Raw genomic sequence first — 9,224 nt, forward strand, 5'->3', positions numbered from 1 at the left:
GACCTCCTCCCAAAGAACCAGCTATTACTTTACCTACATTATAGTTAGTATGCTGTTGCCAACCTGAGTGCAGTCCAAGTGGTTTAACTCTGGGATTGACTTATTTTCTATTAATTAATTAATTAGTTAATTGGCTGTGTTGGGTCTTCATTGCTGCTTGTGGGCTTTCTCTAGTTGTTGCAAGCAGGGGCTACTCTTTATTGTGGTGCATGGGCCTCTCATTGTGGTGGCTTCTCTTGTTGTGGAGCATGGGCTCTAGGCACATGAGCTTCAGTAGTTGTGGCACATGGGCTCAGTAGCTGTGGCTTGTGGGCTCTAGAGCTCAGGCTCAGTAGTTGTGGCGCACGGGCTTAGTAGCTCCACAGCATGTGGGATCTTCCTGGACCAGGGATCAAACCCATGTCTCCTGCATCAGCAGGCAGATTCTTAAACACTGCACCACCAGGAATGGGACTGATTTATTTTCTGCTGGTCTGCTCTGTGTGATGCAGGCTCCTACTCTTTCAAAAAAAAGTAAAGTATCTAGAAGAGGAATGCTTAAAATAATTTAATAAATACTGGAATCCAGCCCAATCTGCCCAGATGTACCCTTCGCAAATACCACAGTATGCACTGACAATTTTTTAACAGCATAATTTCCATTTGAGTGGCAATGCCTTATCATAGTAATGAGACAAGCATAAGAAGGTTTATTATGCATCCAAAAGTTTTATGATTCTATAACAAGGTTGAAAAAATGTGTCTGCCATATCAGAAAGCAGTAAATATAATTAAGAGCTTTACATTCTCAGTTTTAACATTAGATTTACATATTTTAAAATATATTTCTCATCAACATAATATTCTACAGTTATGATAAAGACTTTTAAGAACAGAACACTTAATTACCATATCAACAAATGAAGTCTAAATTATAATTTAATTATCATTAAACTCCCCATTAATGAACATATTAAAATATATGTGCAAAGTTCCATTTACATGTATTTTAGTCAGAAAAAATTTATATAAACCAGCACCTTAACACCAGCAACTCCAAAGTAAACAAGTTTATGTCATTTTTCTTTTTAAGAAAAGTCCAAGAATTCTGCTAAAATATATCTCACCCATGATTAGGAAAAGCACTAATTGATATTAGTTTAGAATGGGTGGCTAAATCAGGCACAACCCACGAGTTTGTGTGCCAAGAAATTCATAGAGGAGACAGTCCAATGATAGCTTTGCTGTTAATGATGATGAAGCTACTGCACACCAGCCAACTGCAAATGTGCAGGATCACTGCTCCTGATGGCATTAGAAATATAACTACTGTGTCTTTGGGAACATGATCATGTTTCATATGGAAAAGGGGTGATATTCAGAAGAGTTAGCTTCTAATGCTAATAAATCCTCCAATGCAAAAGGAAACTATAGATAAATAGATGAGTAGCATAGGATCCTGAAGAATCCTGACTATGCCAGGCATTAACCCTTTGGTTACTAGGTCTTGAGTAAGTATGAAGTCCAGAGGGAAGGGGTAGACAGCCCAGGCATAAGGTGCGGGCACTAATGACAGTGGCCAGTTACCAACTAACAAAGAAGTATGTCAAGGTTTTATCCACTGGCAAATATATACAATTTTGTGTCAGTTGAAAACCATCCCTGAGCTTAGTTCACTGTCATCTACCAAACATTGTCTATATGATTCTTACTGTGCATCTCTAATTGGCCCCTCATTTGGAACATAATCCACTAAAACACCAGAGTCTTACTATATAAGTAATGGATTTTCACAACTTAAAAATAATTTTATACAGATTTCTTAGTAAACTGATCATGTAATAGCAATAAAAAATCTGGTTGATAAAGCTCCTTCTCATACTGGCACAGGTTACCAACACTGAAAGTACTACACATGTAAACCAAATTTAACAATTAAATAAATAGTTGGAAAATGATGGATACAGATCTCTCATTGTTGGACTAGGAGGTTACAGAAAAGCAATGGGGAAAGGTTAGAATGACTCATGTGGTATTGGATTAGAATCGAAGATATCAGAAAGAACTAATGTTTTAGCTTAATGTAGATATGGATGGATACATACAGAAGTATTTATAGGGATGTACATGTGTAGGGGTTTGTATATATACATATATTTCCTTGTTCTGTCAGCTGAGAAGGCCTAGAAGCATTGACACCCCAGTTGCAATAAGCATACTTGGCACCCATTCTCCAATAAATAAAAATATTCTCCAATAAAAGGAACCAGGACTCCTTGGGGAAATGGTCAATTCTAGGGTTGGGACAAGAAATATACATAGTGACTGTGGACTATATTGTAATGATAGAAATCATGGAAATTCTTAAAAACAAACACAAAGATAAGGATGTGTCAAAGGCACAAAGGAATCAAAAGAAAGAGTTTTCAATAGCCAAAGCTGGAACAATTTGAGTAAGAAAATATAGAAAGTAGTATAAAATTATAATCCAATGTATAAAATAAATATTCAAGAGTCCATAGTGATATAAATAAATGGTCAAATAAATAAAAATAAGTAAACTAAAGAAAATAGACAAATCTCCTTTGCAGAACAATTTCAAATAACTCATGTGAGTACTCAGGCCGCTCAAAGAGGTAGTGCATAAATCCCACTCTTTAAGTGGAGGTAGAGTGTGATGGCTTCATTCCAAAGAGTACAGTTTAGAAAGGGGGTGGGGGGGAGTAACTTCAGCAGAGAAACCTGATAAACAATATCTCAGTTAAGTGATCAATGTTAACATTAAGTCCTGGTGATAGCATGTTCCCTTGGTATGATAGAAAGACAATGGTATTTTACCTCAGTGGTCTTCTACCACGAAATCTATAAATCAAGTTTAATCATAAGAAACACATTAGACAAAACTAAATTGAGGAACACCATACAAAATACATGACAGGTACTCCTCAAAACTGTCAAGGTCATCTCATCTAAAACAAGGTAAGTCTGAGAAACTGTCATAACCAAGTAGAGTCTAAAGAGACATGATAACTAAATGTAATGTGGAATCCTAGTGAGGATCCTCAAAGAGTAAAATAATGTTAGGGAAAATCTGAGGAAATCTGGAGAAAGTAGAAACTTTAGTTGGTAATAATGTATCCATATAGGTCGTGACACATGTGCCATACTAATGTAAGATGCTAACAGTAGGGGAAACTGGGTGTGAGGGGTATAGGAACTGTCTGTACTATTGCTAAAACTTTTCCGCATATCTAAAGCTGTTATAAAATTTTATTAAGATAAAAAAGTTAGAAGGAGGCTAAATGTTGTACTAGATATACTAACACGATTTCAAATGTAGCTTCTCTCATCTAAGAGCAGTCGAAAGTATAAAAGATAAATAACTTAATGTTTCTGTTTTCTCTGTAATTTGGGGACTATATAATACTGTACAACGTGGAATTATTTAAAGGGTAAAGTTAAGTAATACCTGCTTTTGTATTTCATTAGCTTATATATAAAGACAGAATTAGGAGGAGAAACAAAATCTACTGTAATGTCATAAAGATACATATTGAGCCTATAGTTTCCCACAGCAACATCATTTCTAGTACTAATGTCATTTCCTGCCAAAATGTTTGATCTAATCCCTCCTGATGGCATTTTCTCTTGTTCAGTCTTTCTAGGTTCCCATACTTCACTAACTTTACTGAGAACCAGAATCACCCAGGGATATTTTGAAAATACAGATGCTGCTGATCCTTAGATCTGGAGTAGGACCTGAAATTCTGTCTTTCAAACAAGCTCAAAGTCTGTCCTCAAACTAGTGACCTCAGCAGGCAAATTTACAGGTCACATCAAAGACTTACTAAACCAGGAAATCAGGAGGTGGGACTCAGAAGCTGTTTTAACAAGCTCTCCAGGTAAAGGCATATGCGTGATAAACTTTGAGAATCAGTGTTCTAGAGCAAGGGTTCTCAACTTTGGCTTGCCATTAGAATCATCTGGGAAGCATTTAAAACTTTCAGTGCTCTAGGTCACCCTTCAGATAATTAATATCAGCATTTTGGGGTAGCAAGAAGACATTTGTAGTTTTAAAATTCCCCAGGTGATTCAAATGCCCAGCCAAAGTTGAGACCACTTCTCTAGAACGGGAAAACAGTTATTATCTGAACAACCACCCCATATATATGTTTTATATTATCTAGTGAAATAATTCAGAATTCTATCATTTAGTTTAATTTTTTTTCCAATAACTTACTTTAGTTCTCTTAAAAAACAGCTCAAATTTTTCTTTCGGCCTAAATTTAATCACTCTGAACCTGGGTACTGAAATGTAGGAATTATATAATCTGTTTTCAATATAACGAATATATCTTAAAAGTTTGTGGGACGAAGAAAATGAGTGGTAAACCTTCGTGTTCTTACCTCCCCTCTGCTAATTATGAACACTTGATTTGTATTTGTATTTTAACATAGAGGCGCTCCTAATTCAAGTTACTCTCATGGTACCTGAAACATGCAGTTGACATCAACTCTTTTTTTTTTTTTTTGAATAATACCCTTTTTTTTTTTTTTTTTTTAATTTATTTATTTATTGGCACACGGGCTTAGTTGCTCCGCGGCATGTGGGATCTTCCTGGAGCTGGGATCGAACCCGTGACCTCTGCATTGGCAGGCGGATTACTTAACCACTGCGCCACCTAGGAAGCCCCGACATCAACTCTTAACTTTTCAAAAGTAAACACCCTAGGTTTGGGGTTAATTATCAGAAAATTTATTCTTTCTTTGGCATTTTTACAATTCTGGTAAAAATAATCACCCAGAGATATTCCTTGAGTCCCTTGTAAGGTCTAGCCCAAGTTCTAGTCAGGCAGTGAACTTATTATAAAATAGGAGGAGGCAGCAAGCCTTCATTCTGATTATCATAAGCTCCTCCAGGATATAATCTTTCCTTCCCTTGTCTACACTGGAAACCACAGTGCAAAATCAGGGATTTCAACATTCTGGCATCTCTTAAACCATGTAATCTCAGTGCATTTCTAAATCAGGCACATCTTTCCAACATAAAAACAAACAGTAATTCTAAAACTCAATGTAAATGATTTGGAGGTTATCCAAAGCACTCCTCCCTCCCCATGAATTGCATTTCTGCCTCTGCCCCTTCTTCCCTTCCTGCAGAAACTCTCTGTCTCTACGACAGTGTCTCTTATAATCCAGTTTGGACCCAACAATATTCTTAACAGTAAAAAGCCCATATCTCTACAGTAGCCATTGAGATCATTCTGGAAAGCTGAAATAGTAATTCTATCACTAACGACAATATTAGAACATTGACTCTATTATTACAACTAGCAAGTGACTGTTACTAGCACTTTGAAAGGAATTCTCATTAAATTTCACAATAGGCAACTGCTCAAAATATCCTAAGGATGCCTTATCTATCTGCCACACAGAGCTATCCCTTACTCTTTCTCCGTGAACTCATTTATTTTCCTTTTCAGACTGATATCATATTATTTGTTGTTCTTTTCTCTGTTATCACCACTGAAACAGAAGCCCCATGAGGGCAGGGGCTTCTCTGTCTTGTTTTTTGCCCTGAATTCAGTGCCAGAAAAAAAAGCCAGGTCTATAGCAGTCAAGAATTAAAGGTAGAAGGATGAAAGTAGAGTATGAAAACTAGACCAAGAGAAACTGGAACTGAATAGGAAGTTACAAGAATGCACAGACTCTACATTGTTCACTTCATGCCATAGAAATTCAAACCAAGAAAAAGAAATTTAAAATTAAATGAATAAATTATATATTTAAAGGATAAATAGCTGATTCAAACAGGCTCGAGCAACAACTTGAGAATATAGTAACACTTTGCCAAGAACATGAAGATCCACACCTAGACTGAAAGGACTAGAAAACCAGTATCACATCATGAGGCAGGAAAAATAAGATCTTTCATAAGCAACTGGTTGAACCTTCAGACAGTCCAAAATCCCAGGCCAAAAATTACAAGATGCCCATTAGCAGTAAAAGCTGACCCTGCAAGGAATTCTCAAAGATAAAAGCACGTATGGCTTACAGAAGCACAAGATTTCCTCAAAGCTTAATGACAAAGAGGAAGAGATGGAAGTGGCCATGCCGAAAAGTGACTCCAAGGAACAGGAAATCTCTGAATCTAAGATGTTCAGGAAAGAGCTGGAAGCTCAGCTTGAGGATAGTTTTGCTGAGGCTTCACAGGAACACAGGTCTCATGAAAGCAAAGAGAACTTTTCTAAACAAAGTGAGCTTGAGGTCCCCATAACAAGCCTAGGAGGTTAAATTCCAGGTTCCACTTTAGAATACCAGCAAGAGATTTCTGAAATAAAATCTGAACTTGAGAAGAAAGGCTTGTTTTATGAAAAGGAATGTGTTGGACATGAAACATCCCATTGTCTTAGAAGCCAAAACAAACAAACAAAAAAACAAAAAAAACCCACAACAAACAAATAAACAAAAAACCACAAAAAAAAAACAGAGTGTGCGATTCAGAAAGCCATCAGCTTATCCTGCAGAAAAAAAAAAAATTAAAGTTAAAAGAGAAATAACAAAAGTCAAAACAAGAATGTCATAATGAAATGGAGGAGGCAGAAGACATGGTAAAAGATGTATTTTTGACAAAGTGCAATGAGGTGCGAAGAAACCAAGAAATTACGGGTGAAAATGAAAGGCTTTGACTTGTAGATAATCTAACAACTCAAAATACACAATATGAAGTTGAGGTTAAGGATTTGGCAGCTAAGAGTAGGGGGCCTGCTGGGAAGCTTAGATTGCAGAAACCATGAACTGGATCAGCAATGAGAAAGATGTCCAGGAGTATTTTGCAGCTCTTGTTTCTAAAATGACCAAAGGGTTTGAAACTGAAAAGGTCTAGTCTGGGATCACAAATGCTGGATCCACTTTGGAAGGGTCATCACAGTGAGAAGCTGGGCATGTCTGCAGGGCTTTCAGTCTGCTTTTGAGGTAAGCAACCAGGCCAGGCAACTTGTTCAAAATTAACTGAGAAAAGTTTAAATACAAACCTCTCTTTCAGAAGTAAGCTAAGCAATTCTGAAGCAACCAGGAGAGAATTATTAGCTGATATAGAAATTTTGAATAAAACGAGATAAATTTAGAATAAATATAGAGCTCAAAATTCCAAATTTCTGTGAATCTATTTTTAAGGATTTCAACATTGCACCTCCTGCACATGATCTGAAACTAAGAACTAGCTGAGCTAGTAAGAAACACAAACTCCAAACCCAGAAATTTCCCCATCAATTTTCATGCCCATGAGCCCAGAACAGCAACAAGACATGTCACAGCTGCAGCAAAGGCCAGCTGCTGTGCCACTGTCACCACACAGGCCCTCTTATTGGCTGAACCAAAGCCAAAAGGTCATTGATTTAGCATCAAGTTTTTTTTTTTCCAGTCCTACTTGCTGTAGTCATTGCACCTCACTCATGGTTGGACTACTTTAACAAGGCTATAGCTTGGAGGTGTGTATCCTGCAAAGACAGTGCTCCCAAGGTCTGTACAACCTGTAGGAAGTCCCAGAGGTCTCTTGAAGTGGATGTGCAGAAAGGCCTAGGAACACCCTACAAAGTTTACATTAAGGTGCAAAACATACCAGTGTGGAGAAAGGATGACAAGGGTTTATGTATTGGTATATAACTGTCTACTCTTTTTGTATGATTTGCCTGAAGGAAAATCCACCCAGCCTGGAGTTATTGTGAGCCAATCTTGTATCTGAGTGATGAGGATTTTTTGATGAGCTTTATCCTCGCTTTAGCTGCTATTCATGATTTGAACTGAGATATTCCTTGTATATTCAGGGTGACAGCTTCTCTCTTAGGTACTCAGCCATAAAAAGGAACGAAACTGAGTTATTTGTAGTGAGGTGGATGGACCTAGAGACTGTCATACAGAGTGAAGTCAGAAATAGAAAAACAAATACCGTATGCTAACGCATATATATGGAATATAGAAAAATGGTACTGATCACAGCAGGAATAAAGATGCAGATATAGAGACCGGACTAGAAGACACAAGGGGGAAGGAGAAACTGGGACGTAGTGAGAGAATAGCAACGGCATATATATACTACCCAATGTAAAATAGATAGCTAGTGGGAAGCTGCTGCATAGCATAGGGAGATCAGCTCAGTCCTTGGTGATGACCTAGAGGGGTGGGATAGGGAGGGTGGGAGGGAGACTCAAGAGGGAGGGGATATGGGGATATATGTATATATATATGTAAGTCACTTTGTTGTACAGCAGAAACTAGCACAACATTGTAAAGCAATTATACTCCAATAAAGATGCATTAAAAAATAAATCAATCAATCAGTAAAACCAAATCAAACAAAACCAAACAAACAGAAACCAACTGAAGATGAGGGATACCATCCTGGCAGCTGGTGAGCTGAATATGGCCCCATCACTGTTTGGCAGGCTCAAGCTTTTAGTTTTTCTTTTAATTTGAACATTCAGTCACGGCATCTACTTTACAATTTGCCATTTGCCCCAGGCTACATCACCTCCATTGCTTATACTAGAGCTAATTTTAACATCTTTGTTATCTACTTGGCCACTTAGCATTTGAATCTAGGATCCCACTTCTCTGAGAAGTTCAAATGAACAGAGGACCCTGTAACTTATAATTTGTAGCCCTCATACTTTCTGACTTAAAAACTATATTATATTTAACATAAATCATCCTAGAATAACAAACGAAAATTTAACAAAACCAAATTTAGCAAAAACATAACTTGCAATCCATAACACTGCGTATACTGTACACTCTAGGAATAGCCCTAGAGAAGAAATTACGTTTCTGTTATTATGCAGCAGTCTGGAAGGAAGTGTAAGAAAAGAAAAAGGGAATTTTGAATAGTTAAAAATATTTGGCCACATAGTTTATATATTATCATTGCTATTTAATAATATATCAACATTTATATTAAAACTGTCTTATTCCTTCTAGGTCACAAAAACATAATAAAAGGGCAACAGGAGACCATAAGTAAGTACTCAATAAATAAAAGCGCTAGTCTAGGTCAAATATAAATTACTCAAAAATAATCCACTGCTCTCCTCTGATATGCTTTTGCCATCAACATCCTGCCTATCCTTTAGAGCCAGCCTAAGCCTCAACTGCAGCACAACTTCTGTAACTAAGTTCACTGTCAGATCAAGAGCTCACCTCTCTTAAAATGCACTTATGGTCTTTATCAGATAACTATCCTTTAAGAA

At 37.0% G+C, this 9,224-nt stretch overlaps 1 pseudogene; it reads left to right on the forward strand.

Annotated features, from left to right (window-relative positions):
• Nucleotides 1–7,839, forward strand: part of LOC130841555 (serine/threonine-protein kinase MRCK beta-like) — a 51,801-nt pseudogene extending 43,962 nt beyond the window's left edge.
• Nucleotides 7,840–9,224: the final 1,385 nt, after the last annotated feature.

Source organism: Hippopotamus amphibius, chromosome X (assembly GCF_030028045.1).
Source record: "Hippopotamus amphibius kiboko isolate mHipAmp2 chromosome X, mHipAmp2.hap2, whole genome shotgun sequence".
Taxonomy (NCBI): Eukaryota; Metazoa; Chordata; class Mammalia; order Artiodactyla; family Hippopotamidae; genus Hippopotamus; species Hippopotamus amphibius.